Genomic DNA, 18,749 nt, shown 5'->3' on the forward strand with positions numbered 1-18,749 from the left:
TGAATAGGCTCCATTTTGGGGACAGAGACAAGTAGGGAAATTAGTCTGTAGTTCTGTGGAGTATTGGGATAGGCTTTTAAAAAAAATCAATAATCCCATCTTTTTAGCCTACTTTAATCCTTCTGTGCTTTCTATTTTAGCATTTTTTTATTTGATTAGTTTCAGATGCCTTTACCTTCTCTGTATAGTCAACTGCACCATTTCTTGCTCCAGTGCAGTGCAGACAATGAGAAGCAGCATGACTCAATGGATAGAAGAATTGCTCCGGAGTCAGGGGCACTCAGATTCAGGTCCTGCCTATGATACACACTGGTTATGTGACCATGGGCAAGTCACTTAACTACTTAGTGACCCAATAACACTCTAAAACTATAACCTGCCAATGAGTAAGGTTCTATACCAATGAAATCACAGGCCTAACAACAAAACTTTCATTAGTATATGTTGAATCAATGAAATGTATACATGGCCAATATAGAAAGTAAAAAAAAAACAGTTGAAGTTGACCAGGTAGAAGAAGGTTGAAATATAAAACACAGAAGTAAAAGAAGAAATAGGAAGGGAAAGGAAGGATAAAATGAAGACTGGAAAGTGGTTACTTAAGTATGATTAACAAGCAAGAGATGTAAAATAGGAATTTTCTCAAGATATTAAGGGGCATACATATATGTTATATTTAAAGATGAAATATTCTAATAAAAAGTAATGCTATCATTCTGAAGAGAGATACAAAATGAAATATTTCTTTAGAATCAATATTTTGTTGAGCCAGTTGGGTACAGATGGATAGGTCCATGAAGGTTATTTTGAAAAAAAATTACAGATAAAAACATGTCACAAGATCAGGATATGGATTGGATAATTAGATTTACAGTTATTATGTTAATGAAGTACTATATATAGGAAATTTCTAACATTCTGTTGTTTGGATTAGCTTTAGATCTTATTTGTACTTGACCAATTATGCTCTGCAGGCAAATATGAAGGATTCTTAAATGTTAAAACAGGAAGACATGGAATTGTAATTTTCAGGACAATTGATATTACACATTCCTATTTGAAGTTAAACTTTATGTTATGAATTCACATTTGGTTCTGTTTGGAGTTAAAAGAGACAGAAGACAGGAAGAAAATATTTGTTAATAATAACTAGTATTAGTTATTAGTTAGTTGATTTTGTTTAGAACTTTATTTGGTGATAAAAAATACTGTATAAACCTACTTACACAATTTTAGTTAGTATTAGTTTTACTTACATCTACATAGGGCTAACCCTATTAGGGTACATAAAATATTCCTATGATATATGTAGTCAGTTAATAAGCATTTATTAAGCACCTAATATGTACCACACATTGTGCTAGGTACTGGGGATACGAAGAAAGGCAGAAGATAGTCCCTGTCCTCAAGGACCTGTCAAATTAATGGGAGAAACAACATGAAAAAAACAGATGACCTATACACACATACTTCCACTCATCCATTTTTTTAGTATAACAGAAAATGTAATTTTGGAGCTAAAATGTATTGGTGTAGTGATTTTCAGGTTGTGCTAATGAATAAATTACTTCATAGAAATACATTACATACTTTTAAAGCTCATGAACTTTCTCAGGCCATCAGTTGCCATTAGGACACTGGAACTTTTTTCCTGATTAGTATGCTGGAGGCTTTAAAGGGTTCATGAAGTTCCCAAAGTGGAGTTTATATACTTTCGAGTTTGGGATGAATTAATTTTATTTTTTCCCATTATATGAAAAAACAAATTTTAACATTTGTTTTTTAAAACTTTGAGTTCCAGATTCTCTCTCTTCCTCCTTCCCCACCTCCCTCATTGAGAAGGCAAGGAATTCAATACAGGTTATACATGTGTAGTCATGCAAAATATATCCATAATAGTCATGTTGTGAAAAGAAAACATAGACAAAAAACTCAAAAAAAGTAAAAAAGTATGCTTCAGTCTTATTCAGACACCATCAGTTCTTACTCTGGGGTTGGATAGCATTTTTCATCATAAATCCTTCAGAGTTGTCTTGGATCATTGTATTGCTGAGAGTAGCTAAAGTCACTGACAGCTTATCATCTCACAACATTGCTGTTACTTTATACACAGTACATTTCACTTTTCATCAGCCCATCCAAGTCTTTATGGGTTTTTCTGAGAGCATCCTGCTCATCATTTCTTACAGCAGAATAGTATTATCTCATATCTATATACCACAATTTGTTCAACCATTGCCCAGTTCATGGGCATAGCCTCAGTTTCTAATTCTTTGCCCCTAGGAATGAGCTGCTACAAATATTTTTATACATATATGTACTTTTACTTTTTGTTTTTTTTTTTAAATCTTATTTGGGATAGACATAGTAGTGGTATTGTTAGGTGAAAGGGTATGCATGGTTTTATAACCCTTTGGTCAGAGTTCTAAATTGGTCTGTAGAATGTTTGAATCACTTCGTAACTCCACCAACAGTGAATTAATGTTTCATTTCCCTCACATCCCCTCCAACATTTGCCATTTCCCTTTTCCGTCATATTAGCCAATCTAATACGTATGAGGCAGTACCTCAGAATTGTTTTAATTTGCATTTTTCAAATCAGTAGTGATTTAGAGCATTTTTTCATATGACTATAGATAGCTTTTATTACTTCATCTGAAAACTGACTTCATATTTTTTGATCATTTATCAATTGGGGAATGGCTCTTATTTTTATAAATTTGACTCAGTTCTCTGTATATTTGAGAAATGAGCCCTTTGCCAGAGAAACTTGCTTCAAAAATATTTTAACAGTTATGATTGCTAACTGAATTTCCCTCCATCCTAAGTCCATCCCATTTATTCTGTTCTCTCTCTCCTTTCACCCTCTCTCCTCAAAAGTGTTTTGTTTCTGACTCTTGCCTCCTTCTATGTGCCCTCCATTCTATCACCACCACCCTCTTCTCTTATCCCCTTTGCCTCCTATTTTCCTGTAGGGTAAAATAGATTTCTATACCCAATTAAATGTGTATGTTAATTCCTTTTGAGCCAATTCCGATGAGAGTAAGGTTCATGAACTCTCCCCCCCCCCCACCCATCTCTCATCTTCCCCTCCACTGTAAAAGCTTTTCTTTTAGTTTTGTTTTATTGTTTCTTGATTTCTCATAATGTCATTAGCTTCTGTTTGCTCAATTCTAATTTTTAAGGAATTATTTTCTTCAGTGAACTTTTGTGCCATCTTTTCCATTGGTCCAATTCTGCTTTTTATGGAGTTCTCTTCAGTGAACTTTTGTATATCTTTTTCCATTTAGACAATCCTGCTTTTCATGGCATTCTTCTCATTGGCTTTTTGTACCTCTTTTATCATTTGGCCTAGTGTGTTTTTTAAGGTGTTATTTTCTTCAGTGTTTTTTTGTGTCTCCTCTACCAAGTTGTTGACTCTTTTTTGTGATTTTGTTGCATCACTCTCATTTTTCTTCCCAATTTTCCCATTTTCTTTCCCATTTTCCAATTTTCTTACTTGATTTTTAAACTCCTTTTTGAGATCTTCCATGGCCTGAGGCCAATTCATATTTTACTTGGAGGCTTTGGATGTAGGACCTTTGATTTTGCTCTCTTCTTCTGAGTGTATGTGTTGATGTTTCTTGTCACCATAATAACTTTCTATGGTCAGGATTTTTTCTGTTGTTGGCCCGTTGTTGTTTTCCAGCCCTTTTCTTGATTTTTAACTCTTTGTTAAAGGAGTGCTCTGCTTCCAGGATGGAGGGTACACTATCCCAAGCTTCAGGGGTTTTATGCAGTTGTTTTCAGAGATACTTCTAGGGACTTGTAAGTTTCAATTCTTCCAAGGTGGTATGATCTGAGAGAGATGTGTTTTTTACTCTCCTGGCCTATCCTCTGGTCTGTGAGTGACCACAAGTATCTTTTCTCCCTTTGAACTGTGATGAGGGTCCCTGCTCTACTGCCGCTGTGAGCTCTGGTGTGCTAGTGCTCCTCCTCACCTGGGACTGAGGCCCAGGACTGCAACCCATATATGAGTATGGGCAAAGCAACAGAGTCCTGCCCCTAGTGCCAGCAAAGAGACCCATGTAATCTTCTGACCAGTTGTTTGACCCCCTTACTGTCTATCGGCTGAGAGCTCTGGAAGCAGCTGCTGTTGCTGCTGGTTCAGTGGCTTCCAAGGCTTGCTCCTGGTTTGCTGGGACTTGGTCTGTGTTGGTGGGGCCTGCACTGGACTGCTCTCCATTCTCACCCCACTGTGACAGATCTTTCCTGCCTACCTTCTAAGTGGTATTTGGCTACAAAATTATTTTACCTTTTGTGGGTCCTTTCGCTTCAGAAATTGTTTCATGGCATTATTTAAAGGTGGTCAAAGGGGTTCTGGGGAGAGCTCAGGTGAGTTGCTGCCTTTTCTCCGCCATCTTGGCTTTGCCTGAATTAATTGTATTTCAATCTCAGGAACAACTTATACATTCATTCACTCCAGTGGTTATAAGTTAAGGGCTATGTAGGAGATAATAGGAGGTAGTCCATGTTTGGAATTGTAAAGGAGGTTGAAAAGCAGCTATTCATATGTTATAAGGAGCCTTAGGTACGGAGTAAGTGAAGGCCCCTGTATCTTGTGTAGCACTTAACTCTGACAAATGTCTTCTATTTGTAGAGTAATTTACTGTTGGCATGTTTGTGTTTATGTGCGTATGTTGGGGAGTACTGCTTTTTAAAAAAAATAGGTAAAAAATAGGTCATCTAATGAATACACCTATTGCCAATTCAAAATATTACTTAGTCAAATAATATCTATTAAAGTATTTATGTTACCTGAAAAATACTGGAAGAATTCATAACCTAAAATAGTTTAATTTATAATGTCAGCAAAATCTATAAATTGACTGAAGTTCATGTTGCATACTCTTTTTCATTAATTTTATGTTCCATTTTGAGATTTAAATAGGATGAGTATTATTGCTCAAAATATCATTAATGCATCAGTTTAGATTTTGGAAAATAAAATAGATATAGACATTTTAATATGGATAAAGATGAATACATATATTAGTTGTTTTGGATAAGAGACTTATGTGAGAATGTTGAAATGTAACTGCTCTAAGTGAGAAAAAGTTTTATTTGCTTTTTGTGTAGTAGAGCAATTAAGGATTGTTTAAAATATGACTTACCAAGAATATTTGGAGACTAGTTTTCAATGGGGTTTTGTAGCTACAGATAACTGAAATCCAGTGAAATGTAAATATCTAGACTTGAGTTGTCAAAAGAATTGGACAATTACATGTATATTTATGTTTTCAGAATAAATCCCCTTTTAGAACAAATAAATAAATAAATTTCAGAATAAATGAGAATAAATTGGATAGCCTCAATATTTTGTGTTAGGATTCCAGACCACGCTACCTTCTGCACCTTCCCTTAGCCCCCTACTCTAGCATATTTGTATTTATTTTACCTTCAAGTTTTGATCAAAGTTCCATTTCTACTCTTCCTCCTCCTCTTTCCTCATAACCGCCATTTGATAATATAAGTATCATGGAGTACGTGATAGCCATCTTCACATAATTTCTTTTTTTTAGGTTTATTTAGATATTCTATTTCCTCTTTTATTAATCCAGGCAGTTTATGTAATTTTTTTTTGCAGGAGGGAAGGCCAGGCAATTGGGGTTAAGTGACTTGCCCAAGGTCACACAGCTAGTAAGTGTGTCAAGTGTCTGAGGCTGGATTTGAACTCAGATTCCTCCTGACTCCAGGGCTGGTGCTCTATTCACTGCACCACCTAGCTGTCCCCATCTTCACATAATTTCAAAACTCCTGTGGAGGAGAGATTTGGCTTGTTCTGATTGAACCCATGGGGCAGGACAAAGAGCCATACATGGAAATTTGCAGAAACCAGAGTTAAATTTGGTGTAAAGAAAAAAACAACTTCTTAACAATTAAGGTTATCCCAAAGTGTAATGAACTGCTTAAGGAAGTGGTGGATTTTAATTATCATAGCTAGAGAGTTATTTGTCAGGGATGTTGTAGAAGGAATCATGTATGGGTTGGACTAGCTGGACTTGGAGGCTCCACTTTGTGACTTTCAACTCAGACTCTGTGACTCTCTCATCCTCATTTTATATATGAATAAACTGTGACTCAGGATGGTTAGTTACTTATCCAGCATCACAGAGTTGGTAAGCAGTGAAGGCAGAACCTGGATACATCTTCTTACTCCAGCTGCAACACCCTTTCCATTAGGCCGTGCTGCCTTTCATGTGGCTCCATCTCTCTCTATACAGTAGGGATGTTCCAGAGTTTTGAAAGTGTCATCTCCAGACATCACTAACAGTGACAGTCCGATCATCTTTCCAAATCTCACTTCACCTGGAGCACCAAGATAGATGAAAGCATTATTGATGCATACCCTCGAAGAAATGCTTGGATTGAAGTTAGGCCATTGATTACATGATACAGGCCTTTGGGTAGATTAGAAATCAGAGATATCTTCCCTTTCCCTTTTTAAAAACTGGCTTACAGTCTATTCTGCAACTCTAACCCTTTCCTCCTTGAACACATACTAATATAACAGTGATGCTGTTTCTCCTTTTCACAAATGTTGCTGCTGTTTATTCATTTTAGCCATACATGACTCTTTATGACCCCATCTCGGGTTTTCTTGGCAAAGATGATGGAGTGATTTGCCATTTCTTTCTCCAGCTCATTTTTATAGATGAGAAAACTTAGGCAAACAGGTTAAGTGACTTGCTTGGGGTCGCACAGCTAGTAAGTGTCTGAGGCTGGATTTGAACTCAGGTCTTCCTGACTCCAGGCCTAGTGCTGTATTTCTGTGCCACCTTGCTGGCCCTCAATTATAGTTCATTGTGTTATATTTTTAAGTTTTAATTAAATAATTTAATATACTAGTATCTTGCTATCTTGTAGAATGTAGTTTTGAATGGCTTTATCTGTTTACACAATCCTAGAATATAGTGACTAGGTTAACTATAGCCCCTTATTATAGAGCACTTCTAGAAGTTTCATTAACTTCCCTGAACCACTAAATGATGTTCTGATGTAAGTGTTTTTTTATTCTCCCCTCCCGAAAAGTTATTCCAATGCAGTAGCTGATGGGCTTAGAATCAACAGAAAATAATTTAAATTTTGATTGTTATTTATAAACAAAGAGTCAGAGTATTGAGTGATTTATGATCTTTGAACATTTGCATTTTATGCTTTTCTCAAGGCTGGAATCCAGTGGAGTCATATTAAACCTCACTATGCTCATCCGACAATTTGATTATTTTTATAAAAATGATGGTTGATCTAACCTAAGTTCCCAGAAAATTGTAATAGCTGTAGGCTGTAGTGAAGTTTCTCATTACTAAGATTACACTACTGAAGAAAAATGTTAGGTATTTTATTGAAATGGATTTAATGAAATATTTCCACAGAAAATTAAAATAAATAAAAATAAATTAAGCATATATATTATAAGGCAAGTTCCTGTTTAAAAATTATTTTTGTTCATTTACTGGCTAATTCTCAAAATCCATTAATTGGCATTTCAGTTTCTAGAGTAAACTGATGTTTTTCTGTATAAAATAAATACATTTCTTTTTGCACAATAATTGAACCATCTTGCATTGTATACTTGTCTTTTGTGTAGCAGCTTGATGCTTGTCTATATGAACTTCTATGTGATTACCAGATAGCAATAATAACATAGGTGAGTATAGACACTATAGCATGGTAATATTTTCCCTAAATCTATCTTTTCCTTGAAAAGAGTTAGAGATGCCAATTTTTCCGAGTGGCCCATCGCTTTCTCTTTGACACTTTTTTCTTCATATTTCTTCAACTCAGGTCCATATCCTGTTTTGACTCACTGAACATTCTTATGTCATTTTTTTCCTTTTGAATCACTTATTCTTACCTTCTGTAGAGGACCGAGCTCTAACAAGGACTGGTAATCAGAGCTGAAACTATTAGAAAAACAGATTTTTGCTGCTTGAAGAAGCTGTAGCAGATAGAGCATCTTCAGCTATTCTTAAATAATATCTTCTCTTGCATTTCAGTTTTTCCCAGAGTCTGCTGCTAATGAAATTGAAGTGTTAGCATTCTATGGACATAGGTCTACTTCTAGTCAGTGAAAAATAAAAGAAGTGGCCTTCTATTTCTATATTTTATACTTACTATTTGATAGATATATGAAATGATATATTGAAGTACTTCAATGTTTTAAGGATTTGTGATTTTATCAGCGTGTGTACTCTATGCTTTCTGCTGACCTCCAGGCTTGTATTTCCGACTGACTTTCTGACATCTTAAACTAGATGTCCAGTAGACATCTTAAACTCAGTATGTGCAAAACAGCACTCATTATCTCTACTGCTAAACCCTTCTTCCCTCCTGCCTTCCTTATTACCTTAGAGGGCAACACCTCCTCCCAGTCCCTCTGGCTTGAAACCTGGTCATCATCCTGGATTTCTCACTGTCCTTCACTCTCCATATCCAATCTGTTACCAAGGCCTGTCAATTTCACCTTTGCAGCATCCCTCCAATATATGCCCTTTTCTCCTCTGACACTGCCACCACCCTAGTGCACACCCTCATCACCCCCACCTAGACTACTGCAATAGCCTGCTGGTTGGTCTTCCTGCCCCAAGTCTCTCCCCAATCCTAAGCCACAAAAATGATTTTCCTAAATTGCAGGTCTGATCATGTCACCCCTCTACTCAGTAAACTCCAGCAGCTTCCTATTGCCTACAGGATCAAATAAAAATGTCCTGTTTGGCATTCAAAGCCTTTCATAACCTAGCTCCCTCCCACCTTTTCAGGTGTAAATCTTACTCCCTGCCATGTGACACTTTGATCCAAAGACACTGGCCTCCTGCTTGTTCATTTTCTCAGCCCTGAACATTTTCTCTGGCTGTCTCTGCCTGGATTGTTCTCACTTCTCTACTCCAACTACTGATCTTCCTGGATTCCTTTTAAGTCCCAACTAAAATCTTACCTTCTGCTGGAAGCCTTCTTCAACCTCTCTTAATTATAGTGCTTTGTCTCTGTCCTATATATAGCTTGCTTTGTTGTCTCCCCCATTAGATTTTAAGTTCCTTGAAGGCAGAGGCTCTCTTGCCTCTTTTTGTATGCTCAGAGCTTAGTGAAGTGTCAGGCACATAGTAGGTGCTTAATAAATACTTGTTGATGGATTGTCCCTTAATGCAGATCTCATCCTGTCTAGATCTTGGTAGATGGCCTTGGACAGTTGGTACGGGTGAGAAATAATTTAGTCCACAGCCAATTGGTAAATAGCCTTTGGGTACTTAGCCAGGCTGATCCTTGGATGATGTACATTCTGTTACTGGGACTATATTTGAAGTCTTTTCTGCCGTTAGCTAGGATCTGCCAGAGCTCGAACTCTGTTGGCTCCTTTGAGGATCTGAGGTCAATAACACACCATACATACACAGTGGAATAGGACCAGTGGATTATATTTGTATCATCATCAGTTTAGAGTTTGGAAGCTAGGTAGTCCAACCTCCCATGTCACAGACGAGGAAACTGAGGTCAAGTTAAGTGGCTTAGCTTAAAATGTCATATCATGACATTTTGATTTCCATCTGGTTTGTACATTAGTGCCTTTATTGTGAAACCATTTCTTCGATAAATCTGTGCCAAGGTTACATTCAGTTCCACTCTAGAGGCTCTGGAGACATGTTATCAAGTTAGAACGGAGAGTTGGAAATGGTCACATCTCAGAACAAGTCCTTAGGGATATTGAGGCAAGTCTCTCCTTACTGCAGTTAGTTTTCTGTGGTGTGCTGCAAATCTAAGAAGACCAATAGGAGAGGAGACTTCAGGGCTCCTTCCCTAAAGCATGAATTCCTTCTCCAGTATTGCCAGCAAACTCAGGTAGCCTCTACTTAAACACCACCAAGTTCTGAGAACACACATAAAATCTTTAGACAAATCTAATTATTAGGAGATTCTTCTGTATAGGTTATTATTCTCCTGGCTTCCATCTATCAATTCAGCCTTTGACTTCTCAACCAAACAGATTAAGTTATCTTTTTCTCTATGATAGCCCCTCAAATATTTTGAGGTCCTGTCTTCTTTTAAGTGTTGTGGTTTAAAGTGTTCAAAGACTAACTGCTCAGATTCTCCTAGGAAAAAAATTGGTACACCCTAGAATGAGACTGTATTATTTTGAGATTGCAAGATTGTTATTTTGGGAGGCAGTGTGGCATAGCGTCTAGAATGCTAGATGTAGAGTGACACATACCTAGGTTCAAATTCTTCCTCAGACACTTACTGGCTTTGTGACCTTGGGGCCAATCACTTAACATCTTCATTTCTAAAATGGGATGATAATAGCCCCTATCTTGTAATGTCTTTGTGAGGATCAAACAAGAATATATGCAAAATGATTTGAAAACTTTAAGGTACTATAGATCCCAGTTGTTATTATGATGATGCTTAAATTGCAGTTGGGTTTTATTAATAATTATTCACACTTCTGAAAATTTACATTTTATGAAGTGATTTCCACATTGCAACTCTATTAGATGGGCAGTGGAAATATTTTTATTCTCTCATTGATAAGGAAATAGTTTCAGAGAACTTCAGTTACTTGGAGACAATTACATAGATAGTGAGAGAAAGACCTAGGACATGAAGGCAGTTCTGTCACTGAATCTGGTGCGCTTTCTGTTGTACCAGGGAGAAGTGTTTCAGGAGAAATGGGAAGGTGTGGCTTGAAAAACCTTGCGCCATGAGGCCTGTCCAGAGACATGTGCTTTTGTATTAGCACCATCGCAGAGAACACTATTGATGTAGGTCATAGTTTGGGTTGGCATTCACTTTTTAGACAGCCAGCTTCATTTCATCTTTTGTTATGGGAAACTGGCTGGTATGAACTTATTTTCTGATGTCATCAGAGTATAAGTTTGACTGCACTTGCCAGATAGATGACAAGAATAAATTACTTCTGCAGAAATAAGATCCCATTTTAGTGCCATTACCCTTAGCTATAAAGACCATAGAAAAGGAAACCTTGATTTAATGGAGTGATCTGTAAAAGAAAAACTCAGAATTTTTTTTAAAAGGTTCTAGGGAGGTATTTCTGCTCTTTTCAAAAGGGAAAATGTCATGAAATAAGAATCAATGAATGCTGAATTACCCATGTGTGTCATATTTGCTTTCTTGAGGTTGTCACTAGTTGAAGGATTTCATCTAGCATTTGTTCAGAGAGTTTGAATAATTTGTTAGAAATTTTACAGTATGATCATGAGCATATCTGAGCTGTTAAGAACGTCTGCAGAATATAATTCTAGGTGTGAAATCTGCCACCTGAATGAAAACAAGGTGACTTTTTTCCTTCTTTCTTTCTTTTTTTGGATAAGCAGTATGCATAGAAATTAAGTGACATTTTGGACCACTTTTCACTGATGAAGAAACTACTACAAAATAGTCAGATGAAGCATGAGAATGGGATATTTCCTCTTGTGCATTCTCCACTTTGCTCTGGTGTGTGGCTTCCTGTGAGCTGAGTGATGTTTTTCGAAAGGGTCAGAGTTCTATTTTTGGATATTCTGAGTGCAGCATGAGGTGACTCTTAGAGCAAAATGAGAGGAAGGACCTGGGACTTGATTGACTTTGGAGAAGATCATTCACAATTAGAGCTAAATGGATGGGAAAGACAAAGGACATAGTTACTGCCTCCCCCATCCACTGCCTTGTGGGTTACATACTTTGTGTCCTTGAGTATTGAACAAAGACTTTTCTGTGAGACAAACTCATCGAACAAAAGCTGTCCTAGGTGTTTTAGCTAAATGAAGCTTCAAAAAGAGTGTAATTTTCAAATTAGAATTCTGGAGGCAGTTTTGAAGAAAAATGTGACAAAGGCCTGGAAATATTTCTGCATGAGGTAAAGTGAAGTTAGAGAACTCGGAAGCTCCTTCCTTTGTCTAATATGAAAAATAGTCACAACCTGCCTTCTTTTGGTCCATATTTTATAATTATCTCAAATCTATATTTCATTTTTGGCTAAGGAAACTTGGCCTGTGATTTCTTATTGTGGTAAAAATTCACATTGTCTTGTTTTCCTTCTGAGTACTTTTCTGCTTTCCTCTCAGTCTTGGGATAGTATTCCTCTATAAGAAATGAAGAGCTTGCTGTACAGAGAGCAAGGGGCTACCCTGGACCTGTTGTTTTTCCAGACATCTCTGACTTCTTCCCACTACCAACTGGTCATGCCTTTCCTATTTTGAGCCTTGCATTTGTGCTAGAGGTCACTGTCCCCCTTAGTCGTCTCATACCTATGGATTCACAATGTCATCAAAAGGAGCAAGGACGTGTTTTGAGGAATTCATTGCAGAATGTCCAGGGTCAGTTTGTGGAAGAGATCTTACCAAGGAGTTTCAGAAGAATAAGTTGTACCTTGAATGTTAGAGACTTCAATTTATTTTCTGATAAAAAGAAGTTCAAGATGTTCCTTGAAAATTCTTTCAATCTTTCCCTTATTGGAATATTAACTAGCTTCTCATGTTGTGTTTTCCCAAGGTTTACAAAAATACTGGTGTGTTTCATCCTCCCAACATTTTCAGATTAAAAAGAAAGAAAATCTCTTTCCCTGAGGCCCCAAAGCTAAAAAAATACATTCCTTTACCTTCCCTGCATTAAGACAATAACTTTCTCTACCAGCAGACAAAACTCTAGCTTCATAGAGTCTCTGAGTTGGAAGGGGCCCTCATAGGCCATCCAGTAGACACATACCTGGACAAGAATCATCCCTTCTACGATATCCCTCCAAAGTGGTTATCTGTCCTTCCCTTGGAAGTCTACAAGCATCTGACAAGCTGGCCCATTCCACTTTTGGTTGGCTCTAATTGTCATCAAGTTTTGTGGGTTTTTTTGCCTATTGATCCTAAAGTTACCTCTTTGAAACTCTGTGACTGCTTCTAGTTAGGCCCCTTAGAGCCTAACCTGATCATGTATAGGTATAATTAGGTGGCACTGGGGATAGTAGAGTCAGGAAGACTCAAGTTCAAATCCAGGTTTAGATGCTTACTAGTTGTGTGACCTAGGATAAGTCACTTAGCCTCTGTCTGCCTAAGTTTTCTCATCTGTAAAGGGGGTATGATCATAGCACTTAACTCTTAGGATTGTTGTGATTAGCAAATGAAATTATATTTGCAAAGTGTTTCACAAACCTTAAAGTGCAATATAAATATTATTCTTATTCTTCTCCATGGCAGCCTTTTAAATACTTAAAATTTTTTTAAATTATAAATTTAACTGTCAATGAGAATTAATAAATAAACAGAATCTATGAAAGGTAAAATCTTCCTTGAAAACCCTAGCCCCCCAGCATTTAGCAGGGGAGAAGCAAATGAATTACAATGAATCTCCTACCCCACCCCCATCTCTCTTTTCAGGTCTTTTTGAATTTCTTCCTCCGTTGTTTCCTTCCCTCTCTACTGTTAAGGGCTATTAAGGGGTCGTCTGAACTTGTCTTTTTGAGTTGCCGTATTTCCCAGAAATGCTGGCCCCAGAACATGCAGGAGGCCCTGAATGTGTCAAAGACAAAGCTCCTTCTGAGCTGACACGATTTGTTGTTGCATCCTGAGGTGGACTCCCTGGGAGGCAAGACAGGCACCAGCCAGTCTGTGCCAGGCTGGGATAATGCTTGTGCATTTGGGTCCTTTGCAGCTAAGCAGATGCTCCTATCTTCATAGTCTAGCAGTTCCCAAGGGAAAAGAATGAGGCTTTTGCCATTACTTGCTCTTCCCTGTGGGGAGTGGCCTTGTCTTTTTTTCCCACCTTTGCTACACTGTTCTCCCTCCTGTGTCATGCCCCTTCCTGGTATCCCTTCCTCCCTTTGTCTTGGTATTATAAACACGTAACCTTCTGTAAGGACTGTGAATTCTTTACTCTGGCTTTGGTTTCCACACACATATCCATTTCTCTTGTAATAAACCTCGTTTTCATGTAAGTTTCCCGAAGGTGTGATTTCCTGTTGACACTACCTCCCTTTCTCCCATCATTCCTGTCCAATTGTAGTCAAAGTATATGCACTTTTGGTTTCACTGATTTTGTTCTGCACCAGTTTGTGTAGTTCTCTCTCTGTTCGTTAATACTTCATAATTATTATGCTTATGGTATTCTGTCCCAATAATATAATTTATTTAACTACTGCCTCAATCTTGGGCATATTGTTTGTAAATTTGTACCATTACAAATAGAGTGTCTATGAATATGTTTGTACCTATAGGTCGTTTTGTTTCCTTTTTTATGTTTCTAGATCATAGGGTCATGGAGTCAGGTTTGGAAGGGACCTTAGGGATCATCCCTACCCTCTGATCATGCAGCCAACACTTTATTCTAGGCCCTTGCCACCGCTCCCTTAAGCCACTGCAGTCATGTCCTAATTGGTCTATGCCTGCTTCAAATGAGTATTCATTCGGCAGTGGTTCATTGGCAGCATGGCAGGCATACTTCCAAGGATATGCATCAAGGCAGGTGCACGAGACTTGCAGATGACACAAAACTGAATGGGATATTTAACACACCAGATGACAGAGTAAGAATCTAAAGAAATATTGTTAGATTGCTAAACAATAAGGGCTGTATCCAATAAGAAGAAATTCAATAAGTCTTATGATAAATGCAAAGTCATGTTTGGGTTCAAAAAATTAATTTCACAAGTACACGGTAATGGTTAGACCACAGTACATCTGAAAAAAAAGATTTTAATGGCCCTGATGCTCATTATGAGTCATCAGTATATGTGACAGCATTAAATAAATGTGCTTTTATGATATATTGAGAGGCATAGCTTCCAGGACTTTGGGTGTATGTGGAGGGGTGATAGTCCCTTTGATACGCTAGAAAGCATCCAGAGAACAGCAACTAGGATGGGGAAGGGCTTTGAGCCCATTTTTATGAGGATCAATTTAAGGAACTAGGGATGTTTATCCCAGACAAGAGTTTGCAGGCATGTATAACCTATTAATTGCTTGGCCATTTCGGGGGTGGGGGAGATGGGAAAAATAGAGGGAGAATCTAGAACTCAAAATTTTAAAAAATGTTAATTACTTTTACATGAAATTGGGGAAATTAAAATATTAAAAAAATTTGAAAAGAAGTTTGCGGGGTGGGGGGCAGGATAACTGGGTTCAGATATTTGAAGGGCTAGTACTTTAAAGAGGGGCTATATTTGTTCTATTTGGCCTCAAAGGACATACAGTTTGTGTGACCTTGGACAAGTCGCTTACCCTTGGACAATTCACAGTACCCTTCATTTTCCTCAACGTTAAAATGAAGGGCTGTATTAGCTGGCCTTGAAGGTCCTTTCATCATTCAGTCTGTGCTAAATCCTGTGAATCAAGAGCTATGGGTAGAAGTTACAGAGGCAAATGTAGGCTAGAAGTTAGGAAAAACTTCCTAACAATCAGAGCTGTTCAAAAGTGCAGTGGGCTGCTTCAGGGAAAGGTTTCCTCCCCCTTGGAAGCATGCAGGCAGAAGATATCTGCCTCCTTGTTGAACATGTTATTTTGGGGATTACTTTCAGGGATGATTCGGATTATAAAACTGCTGAGGTCCTCCCCTCTTTCCCTCAGATCCTGCGATTCTGTTGTTTTGCCCCTCTGTTTTCCTCACAGCTGCTAAAGTGAATTTCCTAAGCCACGGGTCTGACCCCGTCGTTCTCCTTGATAGATTCCAGTGGCTCCCTATCGTTTCTAGGATCAAGTACCCACTGCTCTGTTTGCTTCAGCCTATACCTTTTACAGATTTTCACACATTGTTTCTTTTCACTGACTCTGTGATAGGGGCACACTGGCTAATCTTGGTGTCCATCGCACTCTAGTCTCTGTGCTTTTGCCCTGCTTGGCCACTTTGACTTGAATGTATGCTCTCCTCCCCTCTGCCTTGCAGAATTCCAAGTTTCCTTCAGAGCTCAGCAAAATAACCACCTTTTTACATGAAGGCTTTTCTGCTCCCTCTGCCAATAGGTTCTTCCCTCCCCAAATTAACCTTGTAGTTATTTTCTATATACTTAGAATACATGTTTATACATACATACATACATGTTTTCCCCCCAATAGAATGTCAGCTTTGAGCAGGGATTGTTACATTTTTGTCTTTGTGTCTCTAGTGCCTGGCACAGTGTCTGATACAAAGTAGACACTTAATGGCTTGTTGATGGAATGATCTAGTTCAGTCCTTTCATTTTACAGGTGAGGAAACTGAGGCCCAGAGGAATTTAGTGATTTGCTCAAGGTTACTCTGTGCTTACTCTAATTTCAATAGATGAATATGGTGGATTGTTAATACATTTTGAAGCTAAATTGGAATTAAAACAGACTGAACAAAGTTGTATTGCCGAAACAAATTTCACTAATGCATATGTGACGTAGGCTAGATTTCCTTTGCTGCTCTTCACAAACTTGAATTTCCTGATTTTTTTCATAACTGCTTTGGTAACTTTTCTGAGCTCCTCTGCAGCAAAAAGTCAAGACAAAGTAAGAGCTATCAGACGAAAGGATAAAAAAAATTCCTGGAGGGCGAGGAAGACTGCTTCCAATGCCTGGTAGTGGTATTCTGTTGAACTCTTCCAGTCAGAGGTACACCTATGGCATTGCACAGGAAAGTGCAACCAGCTTGACACAAAACACTTCCTCCTCTCCCCCTCATTCTATTCCCCTCCTCCTTAATCAATGACCTTGTTAACAAGTCATGTAACTGGATTTGATCAGGGAGGAGGTTGCTTCTGAGTTCTACATTGAGTATCCAGTGAGCTTACCTCTAATCTTTTTGTGTTCCCTCCCAGATCCAAATTTGAGATGAAATCTTGGCGATGGAATTGCTCTGTAGAAATAATATCAGTTTTATGCCTCGTTCTGCTATTTCTGTATTGCTTTTCCAAGTCTTCACAACAGTCTGCACTGACGTCAAAAAATGTAGGAGATTGAAAGTTTTATTTCCCCCAGATGCCTTTTTTTTCCTCTAGAAATAGAGAAATAGAAATCTCCAGGTCCTTCAACTGATCATAAATCCCTTTTTCCATCCTGTTTACCCCTTTCTGGACATTGCAGCATATCAATGGCCTTCCTTAAATGGGGTTCCCAGGTCAAAAACTTAATTCTCGTTATATTGCCTGATCAGAATAGAGTACAGCAGGAGTCTTACTTCTTGAATTTTTTTTCCCTTTCCTTTCACATTGTTGACTTAGGTTGAGTATTGAGTTTATGCTAAAGCCCTTGGGGGCCTTTTCAGATGGACAGATAACTGGCCAAGACCCTCACATCTTTTATATTCAAAGTCAGTTTTTCAAACTTAGATGGAAAGTCTGAAGAGGGAGAGAAGATCAAGTAGTATGTATGGTGCTTTATCTCTCTCTGTTTCCTCCTTCCTCCCCCATAAACAAAAGGATTTACTTATTATTATAGGCTCCAGAAGGAACCTTAATATCTTCCTTAATTGCCACTCTTCTCCAGCACAGTGGGGGAAAAAAAGACAATTTCTGAAGAACTCACCATCTTAGTGGTAAAAGTTCAGTGCCTCTACTAGATGGAGTATACTCAGGCTGTCTCTTGGAGTCATCATGACTTTGTTGGCACTCTTAGGCTTGGAGATGACCATGTTAGTGCTGCTCTAGGAGTTTCTTTTCCATCTCTCCACGCCAGCTACAATTTGCCTCTTCAGCAGTTTCCTATTGTGAGTGCTGCTAGCAGTATGGTTCCAGTTCAATTTCCTTTGCTTTTGATTTCTCAGGAGCACACAATTCAGCCCCAGATGCTACCTCAGGTACCTTTCCATCTCCTGGGCATTCAGAAGCCTCTCCCTTCTTACTTCCATCCCCTTTCCATGTGTTGCTTCCTCTCTTCCTTTCACAAGTTTGGGCCACCTGACCCAATCCCATATTAAGCCTAGTCCAAGTCTAATGTCCTAGAGCTTCCTCCAATTAACTGCTCACCAGGATCTTCACTGGAGAGTTTTCATTGAGAGCAAGTGATGCTCCCCATATTATGAAAGTATGCAACTCTAAGTACTTTTCTGTTCATTTTCACTTGATTAGATTTGGCCCAGCATTCCAGCCCGCTGAGAGTTTTTTTTGCATCCTGTTGTCCAGCATGTTAGCTATCCTTCCTAGCTTTGTATCAGTGCAGATTAATATGCCTTGTCCAAATAATTTATAAAAATGTTGAGTGCTACAGGGTGAAAGACAGAATCCTCGGACATTGATTGACAGGCCTCCTTACAAGTATAGTACAACGGGAAAGTGAATGGCTTTGGAGTCAGAGGAGCTGGGTTTAGATTCTACCTATGATGCTGTCTTAAGTGACCCTGGGCAAGTTCTCCATCAGTAAAATGAAGGAACAATGAGAACATGATCTCTGGAGTCTTTTCCAGCTCATATCTGCGGACTTATGATCCAATAATAGATTCTTTAATGGCGCTTTGGGCCCTATCATTAGTTTAAAGTCTACATGATGTTAACTAGATCATATCTTGTCCATTTGAAATTCAATATTTTTTTTCTGAATTCTAGGTAAACTGTATCTAGAATAGTCCCCTGATCTACCTGTCTAGTAACCCTGTCCAGAAAGATGAGATCACCCAGGCATGTCCTCTTCTCTTTGCAGTCCTATTCTTTGTATCACTGCATTCTTTTCTAGGTGTGCTATAACCATGCTCACAATAATAATAATGGTACATTACAAAATTTTTAAAGTACTCGAAGTAATTCTCAATCACAGCTAGTTTGAAGACTATGCAAACTT

At 38.2% G+C, this 18,749-nt stretch overlaps 1 protein-coding gene across 1 annotated transcript in view; it reads left to right on the plus strand.

The window, feature by feature from the left end:
- MARCHF11 (membrane associated ring-CH-type finger 11) overlaps positions 1–18,749 on the plus strand; it is a 141,036-nt gene that overhangs the window by 2,434 nt on the left and 119,853 nt on the right. The window lies entirely within an intron of this gene.

Source organism: Trichosurus vulpecula, chromosome 1 (genome assembly GCF_011100635.1).
Source record: "Trichosurus vulpecula isolate mTriVul1 chromosome 1, mTriVul1.pri, whole genome shotgun sequence".
Taxonomy (NCBI): Eukaryota; Metazoa; Chordata; class Mammalia; order Diprotodontia; family Phalangeridae; genus Trichosurus; species Trichosurus vulpecula.